The 15,405-nt window shown below is 34.8% G+C and overlaps 2 pseudogenes; one reads left to right on the plus strand and one right to left on the minus strand.

Moving 5' to 3' along the window:
- Positions 1-2,093: 2,093 nt before the first annotated feature.
- Positions 2,094-3,692, minus strand: LOC125200802 (annotated as a pseudogene).
- A 6,076-nt stretch (positions 3,693-9,768) lies between these two features.
- Positions 9,769-11,122, plus strand: LOC125193342 (annotated as a pseudogene).
- Positions 11,123-15,405: the final 4,283 nt, after the last annotated feature.

Consider the following 15,405-nt stretch of genomic DNA (forward strand, 5'->3'; position numbering starts at 1 on the left):
GCATCTTTCTAAAATGTAATTGGTTTATCCAATCTTTGCACACATTGTGTGACTTAGATTTGAGTAAGACTTTGAAATTTTATGAGTATTTTATCTATGTGATATGATTTTAATGTGTAATTCTAATCACACTAATCACACTAAGATGTTTTGATTCTCGCGTCGACTAGTGTGGGGTGGGCAAAATAGCCGAGTATCCGATTCTAACCAAACACAAATTTTGATTTTTCGGTTTTGTTTGGATATATAAAACTGAAAATAAAAATCAAAAAATCAAATTTCCTTTTAATATTATAATCCTACTTATATTGTATAATATATATATATACTATAACTAAAAACAAACTCTATTTTTATTGCTTTATAAAGTAATAAATGTAATAATATTTAGATTTTATATTTGTACTTATTTTGGATATTTTAATTAGTTGATAAGACTATATTTTGTGATAATTATAGAAAAATAATTTTTAATTTTTTGACTTTTTTTCCAGTTTATTTTTGTATTGTGCAATTTTGGTTTTTCGGATCGACTTTGTAGTTTGGATTTTGGTTTGTATTTTTTGGATATATCTATGTAATTTTAATTTTTCGGTTCTGATTGATTTTTATAATTTAGATTTAATTCGGTTCGGTTTGGTTCGGTTCAATTTTTATTTTCACAACTTTTGATTTTACAGTTCAGTTTGAAAAAAAAAAACCAAAAACTAAATACCCAACCCTAGGACTTGTTCTCTTCCATGATCATCTTTCATCCTCTTAACAAAGTAATATTAGTAAAATATAACGAAACACAACTATACAAGAACATATTATTTCACAGCGGCTCACAAGAATATCCTTTAGAGTTGGATATAAGAAATATCAATAGCTCATGAAATGTATCATTGATGTATATTTTCACTCTCTCAAGTTTAGTGTTCAGCCAAAGTTTTATACAGTAGTATTGAAGTTCTGTACGTTTAACTATGTAGCATTTATTTTCTATAATTGTCAAGAATGTTGTTGCTCTGATTTTGTATGATAAAATCCAATTTATTCAAAATTTTCAGCCTTATTGCTGGCACTTATTGTTAACTTGTGTCGAGATATCATACATCCCAATTTGCAATTTGATTAGCAATTTCGAAATGAATCTCAATAGATATCAAATAATTAATTATTGTATATAATTATATAGTAGTATATAATTTGAAATTATGAATGCATTAGTTCCAACCTCCAAGTTGTAGTAATTTTGAGTTCGATGTTTATGCTTTGTGACGTTGCAGTTAGTATTAAAATTTAAAAGTATACATGGACTAGAAAGTGTCCTTAAACTCAAACAAATTAAAGAAACAAGAAAACAGTATGATCTTCAACCATTTAAGTTCAAAAAATGAAATTTCGTGAATGTTCAGGCTCTTGAAATTCAAATGCTAGGTTATTTCTAGTGGAGTACTATCATTTACTTGTTGTTTATGACAAATGATAGATAAAACAAATGCATGAGTCACGTTCTTAAAAACTGGGGTAAGTTGAGTACTATCTTTCAATTAAAAAGTACATGGAAGTGTTGGAATTTCTTTTTTTTAATAGAGACATTTCTTTTCATCAGTGACCACGTAGAGAGAATAACGTATGATAGAGAATAAAGTAGATAATTGCAGAGAGAAAAATGTGCTAATTTTGTTCATGGATTATCTCAAAATAGAAAACAGAGCAAGGAAGTATTATGTAACTGCCTGTGATTAACTAAATACTCATCACTCTCAAAGTAGAGACAAGTGCAAAAATGGGGAAAACATTTCCAATGAAAGGTGGTGATTCTGACTACAGTTATACCAGAAATGAGCTGCTGGAGGATCGTGGAGGAGCACAACAATATTATATATTGGCCTAGCTATTTGGATGAAAAAAGTTTATCAATTTGGAATGGCTAGGATTCAAAATCATTATCTACGCTGAAACATGAGAATGTGGTCGAACTTGTTGTTTGTAAATACTACACCATTCATAAAAATATCACACTGAACTCTCAACATTATCTCTATAAAGCACGCGCGGTTGCTAATGCTCTTACATTACTTTTTATTTGAATAATAGATCTTTAGTAGATTTACATGTAACGCAATGTAAATTTATTTTTGATGAGGATGGAGGCGAATAGGAAGTCCATGAGCCGGTGCAGGTGAAGTACGATTGAACAATATTTTCTCAGAAGGAAAGACCTTGTCAAATTTGAAGGTGGTCACCAAATTGTGGATGAACACCAATATTACTAGCTTAGCATAGCCTCTCCCGGGACACATTCTTGCGCCTCCTCCGAACGGGACGAACGTGTAAGGCAGCGGCCCAGTCCCCTCAAAGCGTGATGGATCAAACTTGTCTGGCTCTGGAAAGTAGTCGGGATTGGAGTGGGTGGAATGAGGCGTCCACATTATCTGCATGCTCAGTAATTAAGTTGTCAAATGAAAATGAAGAAAGAAACATGAAAACTTAATTACTCCGTAATAAATAGAATATGTATATACCTTCAATCCTTTAGGAATGGTGAAACCTGCAAAAGTGAATTCAGTTTTTGTTTCTCTAAATGTTCCGATTGCAGGAGGTGCTATCCTGAAGGATTCGAGCACGACGTTCCAAGTGTACTTCATCTTCTCCACATCCTTATCCGTCAGCAACTCATCAGCGCCTTTCGATGTTAGAATCTCCATTTGCTCTATACGGAAAAACACACTCGTGAATATTTTACGTACACTGCACTATATAGTTATGCGCACCTTTGAAAACCAAGTCATAAATGTGAGGAAGCTGGGAAAGATAGTGAGTGACAACAATGATTGCAGAGGAAACTTCGTAGAGGCCAGCAACAAGCAAACCAATAAGAATGTTAGCAATCTTGGTATGACTCATAGGTCTCCCATCTTCTTCACTCCTGGCCAGCAGCATCTTGGACATGACGTCACCTCGTCCCTCGCTCGTCAACTCCAGCTCCTTGCTGCGCTCCTCCACGATCCTCAGCAGCTCTGCGCGCACCACCCTGCTTCCCTTCAAAGCGCGGTTGAAGTCCGTCCCAGAAGGTTGATAGGCAGGGAGACGAGGCCATCCGTCATGAGAGAGAAGGGCCCCAGCAACTTGTCCAGCCGCTCTGGATCCACCACGTCCATGAACAACCTGCACGCCAGCTCGAAGGTGTATTTCTTCGTGGCGGGGCCTGCCTTCACCACTGAGTTAGGCAGCCAGCCGTGGCGGAGATGCTCACGCGCCAACTTGTCCATCACCGGGATGTACTGCCTCAGGGCCTCCGCCTTGAGGACGTCCTGCTTGAAGTTGTGGAACGTGGCCTCCGGCTCCTGATGCCTCACGTGGTCGAAGTCAGGGAAGAAGATCTTGCTCACTGACACAGGAATCCAGGGCGTGAAGAGCTTCTTCGAGTTCATTAATATGAGCTTGTTTCCGGCTGCACCACATAACACAGCCAGTTTCTCTCCGAACAACGATGTTCTGAAAGCGTCTACTGAATATTTCTGCATCCGCTCTTTCACTAATCTCTGATGCCCTAACAGGGCCAACTCCACAGTTTCTCCAAGGATCGGCCAGCCCACCGAGCCCGGGGGCACACGGCCGCTGCCCTTTCTGCGAATCAACCACAACAGATAAAGACATAGAGGAACAAGGACAGCAACAAAATAAGTTATCAACTTCTCCATGCTTGTTTTGTTTCTGAGCTACCACTATTATTGTTACTCTTTATATATCCATGTAACCAATCAACTTGTTCTTTTTATACACATATTCAAAATAATCACATGTCTAAATATTTAAATTAGGAAACTATCCTATACCTGCTAAACATTCAAAAGATTACAACTCAACATATTTTATACTCCCACAATTTAGGCACTATACACCTACTATCTCGAAAACGACTCAACAATATTTTAAATTCCCAATATTAGTGATGGCAGCATATATAGCACACTCACAAAGAAATTCAATAGTATCTTCTTAGAGCATCTGTAACACTGATACTCTCTACCTGACTAGTCCCATAGAAATATGACACATTAAGGACATTATAAGATCATTCAACGTGTAACTGTCACTTAAACACGCGAAATCATAAGAACTAATATTATCATAGTTTTCTACTACTACCTATTTTATGTATATGTATATGTATATTTCATAGTTATGCTAATTTTATAATAATCAATTCTGGCTAATCTTTTGGTTGGCTGAGTTTTGGGTTCGCGAGGTGTGATTTTGAAATCCAACAGTACTAAACATTAATAGTTACAATCATCATACTCCCTCCGTCCCACGGCAATATGCACTCTTCCTTTTTAGTCTATCCATAAGAATATGCACTTAATTTCCAATTCTAGAAACTTTTTTTCTTTCTAATGAGGTGAGATTCATTCCCCACTAATAATACTTTAATTATTTTTTCTCTTTACCTCTCTTTCACTTTATTAATTTTTGCATTAAAACATGTGTCAGATCCTAAAGTGCATATTTTTTCAGACAGATGAAGCAGTATTCTATATATATAGGGACAGGTGAACTGTCCATATTAAAATAAATTGCAAATTTACCGACTCAAATTTTAATATTCCTGACATAGTAAAACTGTAAATAAAAAATAAGAATAAAAAAGTAATAAAATGTGGTCGTAAAAAGCCTTCTCCCACTTTTGAATTATTCAACAAGAACTTTATGTAAGAGTCGAAGCACCAAAAGGAGAATTAGAAATTTTTCTGATTGGAGATCAGAGCGTTTGGAATAGATTCCATTTTGAGAGAGTTGAAAAAGCACGGTCTCCTTGAAAGGCCGCATAAGTAGCGTTTTGGAGTGCTACTCCCCCGTGCTAATCCTTAAGTTTTTCTCTTTCGTTTCTTTCACTATCTTAATAAATTATTTAATAGTGTTATACCCTTTTAGTATTCAACAAATAGAAAATCACATTCTTAGTCATAAAATTTCAAAAATCTCAAATTCAAGTCATACTTTTTACCATTGTACCCTTTTGTCGTTTAAGGGTGTATTCGTCCATTTTCATACTTTTTATTTATTTTTAATTAATTAATGGAAGATGATATTGATCAGGACGGAATGGTCCGAAAATTCGAAGAATTCCTGGGATTGGATCTTGAGCTTGGAGAAGCATTTGCATTTCAGGGATTTCATGGCGAGGACGGCGTGCCATTGATTGCGGCGGCGAGATCGCGGGCGCGGCAATGTCGATAATTGTTGGTGCCATTTGGAGGTCATAAAGGTGCAGAAGATAATCAACAGAATTTTGCCATTAATTATAACTTCTCCAACCTAAATGAAAACGGATTCTTAGATTTCAGCCGCAGTTTTAGTTTCTCTAAGGTGCTCACCGGTCTTTGCCTTTTGATCTAGATCGGCCTCTAAATTGCTTTTTACCATCTCCATCTGGGTTTTTTCCTTTCCCTCTAAATTTAGATCTATTTCTAACATTTAAAACCTTAGTTTAAGAAGATTTAGAGTTTGAGTTGTCTTTAATTTTCATTCCTTTTATTTTAAAGAACTGATTATAAGGTCTAGAGGGCACTATCCCTGCCATACTTAATGGCAGTATCAGGGATAGCATTCATGAGGGCAATGTTGGTATACTCATCAATAGTTTTGTCCCCAGACCTTTTAATGTCTTGGACAAGTTTTTGAAAATGATCAATATTTTCATCTATGTTCTTTGAAAGGCCCAGTTTGAATTTAAAAAGCTTTTCAAGATATATTCTAGAAGACATAGAAGTTTCTGTAAAAAGAGTATCCAGCATTGTCCACATCTCAGAGGCAGACTCAATGGACCCAACTTTTTTAATCACAAAATCAGAAAGGTTTAGTATTACAGTAGATCTAGCTAACTCATTCATCTCAACCACTTTCTCAGCCCTAAACTACATCATGTTTATTTGCGGAATCCACGATTCATGAGAGGGGGCAAGTAAGATGGAACCTATACGACATTAGCAAGACAAACGGTGCGTTTAAATGAGCATAACTTAACAACTATATCTATTTGCAGAATGAAGATGGAAACTTATACGATATGAGCAAAAAAACTGTGCGTCTAGCATTACTTAACTATATTTATTTGCAGAATCTACAAGTCAGACAAACTACAGAATTAAAACAACAGACGCAATATATGAAAAGTTCATGTATTTAAGGAAAAATTATTTATTTGTATTCAAACGATGTCGTTCTAATGCTCGAGGATTTTTGCCACGCTGGCACTTCCAATTAAGTCTAAATGAACAAGGTCAGCTTCTATGTAAAGAAATTGAAAGAATTAATTTCAAGGGAAAAATCAGAAAATCTTAGTCCATGCATTTAGATTCAAAAATAAAAGTTTAGGAGAAAAACTAGAAAATGTCGAAAGTTTGTGCATTTACAAAGCAAATAACGCTGTTAAGTATATTTAGTAAGTATATATAGTTTGGAATACAATAACAAGTTGGAGCATCTTTTTCCTTGAATTTCGATAAGAAACTTGAATTCATCAATTTTGTTTCTTGCATGTAGTGGGACATGTTCATCTGGATTACCTTGAAGCAGGAGCAAATATAATTATATCTTCATATTATCAGGTAAGCTTTTCAAATGAAGATATACATGTAAGAATAGAATATGTGGTGATTGGTGGCTACTCTTCATGGTTTTGGTGATTATAGTCTATTGACATCAACATCAATTACTCATGTAAATTGTAATGTTTAGTTTTTTAGACGATAAATCTTTTTTTTAATACTAATTTTTAGAGAGATTGTAAATAGAGATACTTGCGAGTTTTATCATACAAATTGCATTTGGTTAGGATAATGATTGTTTTCATTTTAATATATTTCCGTCCCACAAAAATATGGACATTTGGAACGGCGCGGAAATTAACGCAAAATTGGTAAAGTAGAAAAGATAGAAAGAAAAAGTAACTAGAGTATTGTTAGCGGAGAATGAGGTCCACCTTATTAGAGAGAAAGAAGTTAATAAAAAATAAAAGGAGATATTTTTGGGACGGAATATTTTTGTGACTTATCATGATTATGTAAGAATTTGCACAAAGATTTTATTAAATTATTTTATTTAAATAATGCGATTTTAAAATTTTGGATTATTTATTAGTACTATTTAAAAACTTAAAGTTCTTGGATTTAGATTGAAAAATAAAAGTTTATGGAAAAAACTAGAGATTTGTATATTTTACAAGCAATTAGTCCTATAATACTCCCTCCGTCCTCAAAGAGTATGCACTATTTCTTTTGTCTTCTGTCTCAAAGAGTATGAACATTCCAATTTTAGAAACTCTCTTCTCTCCACAAACAATACTTAAAAAACTCTCTCTTTCTCTCTCTCTCTTACTTTACCAATAATGATTAAAACTCGTGTCGAACCCAAAGTTCATACTCTTTGTGCATAAATACGTTGGAGCTCCTTTTTCGTTGAATTTCGATAAGAAATGAGAATTCATCAATTTTGATTCCGGCATATGGTGGGTTTGTTGGGACAGATTCACCCGGATTAGATCATCCAAGAGCATGGATGTGGGTCTGGACCCACATTTATTCATTTATTACTCCATGCCCTTCCGCAAGAGCACAACACCCACATTCATGCTCTTCCGCAAGAGCATGCTCAATGGTCCCACCATTCTATTATTCAATTTAAATAAAAACATTTTCACAATATTAAAATGCATTAAAAATACCCGAACTACTATTACAAATTACAAAAAAATAAAATAAAAATAACATAAATAAATCCTAAAAATAAAAATTACGCACTTAAAATCCTAAAAATTAAATTACATAATTAAAATCCTACAAATTAAAAATTACATAATTAAATACTAAAAAATACATCCGTGGAAATTTAAAAAGAAGACTAGTCCGATGACGATATCCCCAATTGTTGTCGGAGCGCTCGTATCATTGCAATATGTGAATCAAGTTGATTGGGTCTCATCCGAGACGTATCGTCCATATTGGTTTGAGCCAAAATGGCCCACAACGAGCTGGTGGGGGTGGAGGCGGCACAAAGGGAGCAGGAGCCGCACCGCCGGCTGGGGTCGCGGCACGACGGCGGTTGGCCGTCGCCTGTTTCCTTCCTTGCGGCCGGCGTTGGGAACCGCTCGGGCCGGCATCGGAGCTATCCAAATTGCAGATAAAACACATGCAAAAGTAGATTATCTAATTTAATCTGTATGAGTTTACTGGGAATGCTAAATAAAATTTTTGCAAATGACAGATAAAACACATGCAAAATTAGATTGTCTTTAATCTATTACATACGGAATTTTAATAAAAGAATACATATGTACATCTCGAGTTTGTCATGCGTATTTTTAATTATCATGCATTTGTCATGCAAATTTTTTAAAAAATAATGCTGTAGTGATTGGTGTGCTTTATATCGTCATGGCATATATCTTAAGTATTTTCTAAATAATTATGCGCCAGCCTTGGAATCTTTTCAATTACTATGGGAAGATGGTATAATAAACTTGACCATTCAAAGTTAGAAGATATATTAAGCCAGACAAGTCTGACTTTTAGTTCTTTCACATTATAACTACTCCACTTTGCTTCAAACAAAAAAAATTACTCCACTTCTTTACTACTAGGCCTCGTTTGATTGGTATGATAGGCCAAGATAAGGGCTCCTAGGTTCTATCCTTCTTTTGGTTGGTACGATATACTCCACGACGACCCGGGATAAATATCACGACCCGGCTGCAATTAAGATAGTTACCCAACTTTTTGATATAAGTCTACCCAGGCTTTCATGTGCGATAGGAACTATGTCGGCATTCCCGATTGTGGGATTATCAGAACATTGACCATATCACGCCTGCCCTTCCTCCTCACTCCACCGAAATACACCAGAATTGTTAAACCATCCGTCGGCGTTCCACAAATTATAGTTTTCCAGCGCCATCGCCAATTGACCGTAACCACCGCCGCCAACGATTTTAGGTAACCCACCAATGACGGACCCAGGTGGGGTCGCGTGGGGTCGGCCGACCCCACCGCCGGTCCATGAATACCTCCGAGAACCTCCCAAAATCAGTTGTCGACCCAGGCTGCATTAGCTTCGTCGACCCCACGCTATGGCTACTTCGTGTTCATGGAAGAGAAATGAGGAAGGGAATTAACAGAAAAGAAATTAGAAAAAGCTTCATGAAAAAATTGAGAAAGAAGAAAAATTGCAGAAGTTTGGAGAAAGATAGAAGATGAAGAAGAAAGCGGCGCATCTGTAATTATGTTTTAGGAAAACCTAAGAAATTTTTTAATTAATTTTTTTTTTGTTGTACATTTAAATACTCCATTGTCTATTAACATGTGTGTCTATGTGTGTTTGATTTAATTAATAGTTAAATAACAATAATGTTTGTAAAAGTAAAATTGAAATTAAATTATTGTTGGATATTTTTTTTATATTTTAAAAAATATGGATATTAGAATTAATTAATCATCCATTGTTAATAGATAATGCATATGAGGGCATATTTGTCTATTGTCGTTGCTATCAGTAGTTTATGGATGCCAAATCAAAAACTATATATGTTATCGGACGGTGTCGGATATGTGCTATCAGGGCAACCAAACATCGAACTGAGATATAAGCCATATAGCACTATCATGAAAAACTGAGTACAACCACCCTATCATACCCAATACTCTCTGGGCAATCAAACGCACCCCTACTATATAACAATCTTACATTTTAGATCTTGTCAAAGTAGAGAAGAGTGCAGAAATGGGGGAAACTTTTCTAATGAATGGTGGTGATTCTGAATACAGCTACACCAAAAACTCCAATTACCAGGTAAATACTTATATAACCACAGATTTTTACATCATTTTGCACTTAATTACTCCCTCCGTCCGTGAAATGTTTTCCAATCTTGCCATTTTATCGCCTATGAAAAGTTGTCCACTTTGCTTTTTTCTATTTTAGGTAAACGGACCCCACGTTTCACCAACTCTTTATCATCACATTCTATTATAAAACTAATATACAAATGTGGGGCTATTTATTCAACTAACTTTTTCAATTCACTTTTCTTAAAATCCCATGCCGTGTCAAACTTGGACAATATTTCATGGACGGAATGAGTAATTAGTAACTGAAGATTCCTCTGATCTTATTACAATTCCGATCCGGCGCAGAAACTAGCGTCGGATGCAGTGAAGGAAATGATAGAAGAAGCCGTGATCAGGAGCCTAGACGCAGAACCAAGGTCGACCAAAGTGGCGATAGCGGATTTAGGGTGCTCGATTGGGCCAAACACGTTCTTCGCCGTTCAAAATCTGATAGAAGCAGTGCAGAAGAAATGGCCATCTGAAACACTACTAGAATTCCAAGTGTTCTTCAATGACCACCTCGGAAACGATTTCAACACCCTCTTCTGCTCCCTCCCACCAGAGAGGCACTACCACGCTGCTGCGATGCCACGGCCGCCTCTTCCCCCGCAGCTCCATCACCGTGGCGCATTCTTCATACGCACTCCAGTGGCTCTCCCAGCAGCCTCAAGGGGTGCCTAACGAGGGCAGAGTCCACTACCACGGCGCGGGCCAAGATGTGGTCAAGGCCTACTCGGATCAATACGAAAAGGATTTGTCATGTTTTATTAGCGCGAGAGCTGAGGAGATTGGGAAAGGAGGAGTTTTGGTTCTGGTCGTGCCGGGAATCCCTGACGGGATCTCCCCTTCCGACCACCCTACTGCTGTTATGTTCAGTTACTTTGGATATAGCCTATGGAGTTGGCTGATGAGGAGTTGTGGATAAAGATAAAATAGACAACTTCAACTTGCCAATCTATGCTCCGGCGGTTGGGGAGGTGAAGAGGGTGATAGAAAATAATGGGTGTTTTAGCATTGAGAAAATGGAGCTCACAGATCCAAGGTCCATGGTTGATGGACCCACTGATGTAGCTAAAGTGATAATGCACATGAGAGCTGGAGAGGGGGTCTTGACTGCTCACTTTGGAGATTCTGTCGTTGACAAAATGTTTGCTAAGATTTCAGACAGAGCTCAAGAGTTGTCACACACTATGGAATCTGGGTATAATGAGCATACTCAACTGCTTGTTGTGCTCAAGCGCAAATAGGGTATTGTTTGAATCAACTTTTGGTTTTATCTTTAACACTATTAATAAGGATTCAGGTCTTGTATTATCCATTCCTAGTTTGTTTTGAGATGTTATTTGTTGTGGCTTCAATATTACCATTTACCTAATGTGTACTGTATTGAATTCATTTACAAATTGGGGGAACAAGAAACTCATAAATATGCATTGCAGTACCTGACGTCTATTGACTCTATTCTATAGCTTCCTACTTCCAGAGCCTAGTAAGACGGAACCCATACGACACAAGCAAAACAAACTGTACGTTTAAATAAGCATAACATAACAACTATATTTATTTGCAGAATCCACGATTCAAGAGAGAGAGAGAGTAAGATGAAACCTATACGACACGACCAATATGCTAATTATGCGACATATTTATATTTGTTTATCCCTGTTTTTTATTTATGGTTTGACTATGTCAGGACTCGTGATCCGCATGGAGTTACCAGGTGTCAGCAATCCGTGCTATCAGGTAAGTGAGTGAGTAAAATGGGCCTCACATATAAAATGGGCCAGTATTTTATCTCTTCGGGCTTCAGCAAATAAAGCCCAAAGTCTGATACTGGTCTATAAATATTTGATACTAGTGTTTCCACTCGTGCTATGTACAAGACAAAAAAATTTCAAATAATGAAAATATGAAAATATATTTATAGTTAAATAACTAAAAATAAAGAATATAAAAAAAATAAGAATATGAATTAATTAAAAATAGTATTAATAAGATTATAAACAATTAAAAACATTATAAACAACAACATACAAACATTAGTAATGCTCTCAACCCACGGTAAAACATTTCATATTTAGCATACTATTGCATTATTTTAATATCAATTAAAGGTGTAGAAACATAAAATAAAAAAAATAACATAAATGGACATGCGTGAATTAAATAGTATAAGATATACAAATAAAGGAAAATTTATTCCTAAATGTACATAAGATAAAAATTAAAAAAAAAATTATTTGAACGAATAAATAGTTCATGATTTCATTCTATCAACAAATATTATGTATTCATAAGTCCAAAAATCGTACTTAGGAAAACAACAACGAACCAGTACTCCCTCTGTCCCCTATTAATTGGCATCAATTTCCTTTTTCGTTCGTCCTCAATTAATTGACACCATTCCTTTTTACTACTTTTGGTAATGGAACCCACTAACCACTAACTCAGTCATTCCACTCACATTTTAATGTTTTATTATAAAATTGATAAAAAGTAGAACTCACATTCCACTAGCTCACTCATTCCACTCACATTTTAACATTTTATTATAAAATTGATATAGTATCAAAGTATGACTCACATTCCACTAACTTCTTCCAACCACTTTCCACTACATTTCTTAAAACTCGTGTCAAGTCAACCAGTGTCAATTAATTAGGGGCGGAGGGAGTAGTTCATACATTTTGAAAAACTGCTTTGTAAGCAACATTAACAGTAGAATCACTTCTACTATCATAATTCATCATTATGTCCACAAACTAAACTTTTCAGACATTCACAACTTGTGACTCTAGATATAGCAACATACAGTCATCCATACCCGAAGACTGGCTTTTTCAAAAATAATCCAACATGAGAGAGAGATTGGTCTTGAATTTTGTTAATGGTCATTACATACACAACCAATGGAAACTGTCGTCGTTAGAATCTGAATGACAACCTTGGATCAAACGGTATTAAAGACATTCGAGGAATCAAGACTTTATGACCGATATTATGGCCACCCAATACTTGAGCCTCCAATACAAAATCATCTAACCGTGTAATTATCAATCTGGTGTCATTAACAACAAAACAAGAGTACCAACTTTCAACAACAATGTATGATTAGGTGTACTCGAACACTTCAAACTATTCAAAAATTCAACTGAATGTATCTCAGTAGAACCATTCGATGTCGAATCAGAATTTGAAATGCTATCAGAGCTCAAATATATTCAACCCTGAGACTGATCCAACGAAATCATGAACTGATTAACCTCATCAACAACGTCAAGCGTGGGAGCAAGTATAGCACGATCATAGAAACAATTGTTCAACTCTTCAGGATCCATATTTAGAGCATTTATTATTATTTTTGTTTTGATCATGTGTTCATCAATCTTCTTAATATAATAAAATTTAAAATAAATTCATGGCAACAAACTATACTAATCAACAAATTTTACAAATATTTTATTAATAGTAAGAAATAAATAATTAAACATACCCATATTAAAAATATAAAATTAGATCATAAAATTTAAATTTCTTTGAGATCTAAGATAGAAAATTTGGGTCATTCAATAATCACATCATCACATCTTAGTTGACTACTTATTTCTTATGTTTAATTTTGGAACATAGCATAATTTGGTATGCGTGGCCAAAGACTAAATGTATTTTTAGTATAGGAAAAAGATAAATTTCTTATTTTTTGCCATATATACGTATAAAAAGTAAATTATCACTGAAAATAAGTTATAACATTTTGTCACTTACTCCCTCCGTCCCGAAATAGGGGTCCTATTTAGTTATGTCACGTGTTTTAAGAAATGTAAAGAAAAGTTAGTTGAATAAGTTAGTGGAATATGAGTCTCACTTATATGAAATTTTAGTTTTATAACAAAATGTGAGTGGAATAAGTTGGTGGAATGTGGGTTCTACTTACCATTTATGGTAAAAAAGAGTGAGATAAGACTTTTATAGTGGGACAGACTAAAATGGTAAACATAACTCTTATTGTGGGACGGGGGAGTAAAATTTATATTACTCTTTACTCCCTCCGTCCGCCATTAGGAGTCTTATTCATGGGTGGCACGGGTTTTAAGAAATGGTAAGAAAAGTGGGTGGAAAAAAGTTAGTGGAACAAGGGTCTCACTTATATATATAAGTTTTAAATGAAATGTGAGTGGAATGAGTTAGTGGAAGGTGGGACCCTATTACCATTTATGGTAAAAGTGAACCGGGACTCCTATTCGCGGACAGACTATATTATAAAACGTCATACAAACTTTATAATGAAGATTTAATTTTAAATATTTATAATTTAATCTAATTCTAAATTAGATTTAATTTTAATTATTTAATAATTTCATCTAATTCAGTATTTTGTTCTATAAACTTAGTAAATATTGTTTAATTAATTGAAGACATTATAATTTGGGTTCGATTTTCATTATCATTATTATTATTTCGGCTAAAGAAAACAAATTGTAAATAATTAAAAAATTTATAATTATATACACTTTATAAAAAAAGAAGAATCACACTTTAGGCGTAATCTAATCAGAAAGATTTCCTATTCTAAACAAAATTTAATGCATTTGTAATGTGCGAGAAGAAACAAAAATTACTCGAATGAAAAGATGGTAATAAAACGATAATATTTGGGGAAGTGGAAATTTATTTTTCAGTTTTTTTCAATTTTATTCAATTTGTTTAATTGAAAAAATAAAGTAAAATGACAACCAAGACGAACAAATTTATTTAAAAGTTTTGAAAAGTTTAATTATGAAAATGGGTTGGGCTGAATAAGAATTGAAATTGGGCCTGTACTGGCTATATTGGGGGATTACTTTGTGAAGGTGGGATATGATAAACTAGTTGCCTAAAGAATTCTGTGAATGAGAGAAGGAAATTCAATATGTCTTAATTCCTTAGTATTCAATATTTCATATTATAAATTAATATATTTGTATATTAATTGTTTCATATTATAAATGAAAAATAAAAAATCAGTTTAAATATTGGATCACTCCCCTTGTTAGTTAATTTGTTTTTGGAATAGAACCTAAATAGGACTTTATTGATTTCTTATTCACGTATCATTTACACTTCAATAAATGATATTAGTGTATACTTCATGCTGGAATTAAATGTCTCATCAAAGGTATCACGGCATGGATAATTCTTTTCGAATATTAACAAATACGAACAATTCATATATCATGGCGTATTGAGATACCGTTTGTGGATTATTAATATCAAAATGAATACGTTTATACTTATTTCTACGGAGAATTTAACATGTAACATAATGAAGATGACAAAATGTGAGTTGTAGTTTATTCAGATATTAAGAGCATCCCAACGGTGTTCTTGGGGAAGGACGTTGTCAGTACCGACAGCGCGGCACCCTGCTGTCCGCCACTGTGCTCTTGCCGTTGGCACAACCCTGCTCTATGCATAGAGCACGTCCGTGCCAACGGCAAGAGCATAAACAGCTAACGTGACATGCTCTGATTGGTCGTTGGTTTATCATTTT

The sequence above is a fragment of the Salvia hispanica genome, chromosome 1, assembly GCF_023119035.1.
Source record: "Salvia hispanica cultivar TCC Black 2014 chromosome 1, UniMelb_Shisp_WGS_1.0, whole genome shotgun sequence".
Taxonomy (NCBI): domain Eukaryota; kingdom Viridiplantae; phylum Streptophyta; class Magnoliopsida; order Lamiales; family Lamiaceae; genus Salvia; species Salvia hispanica.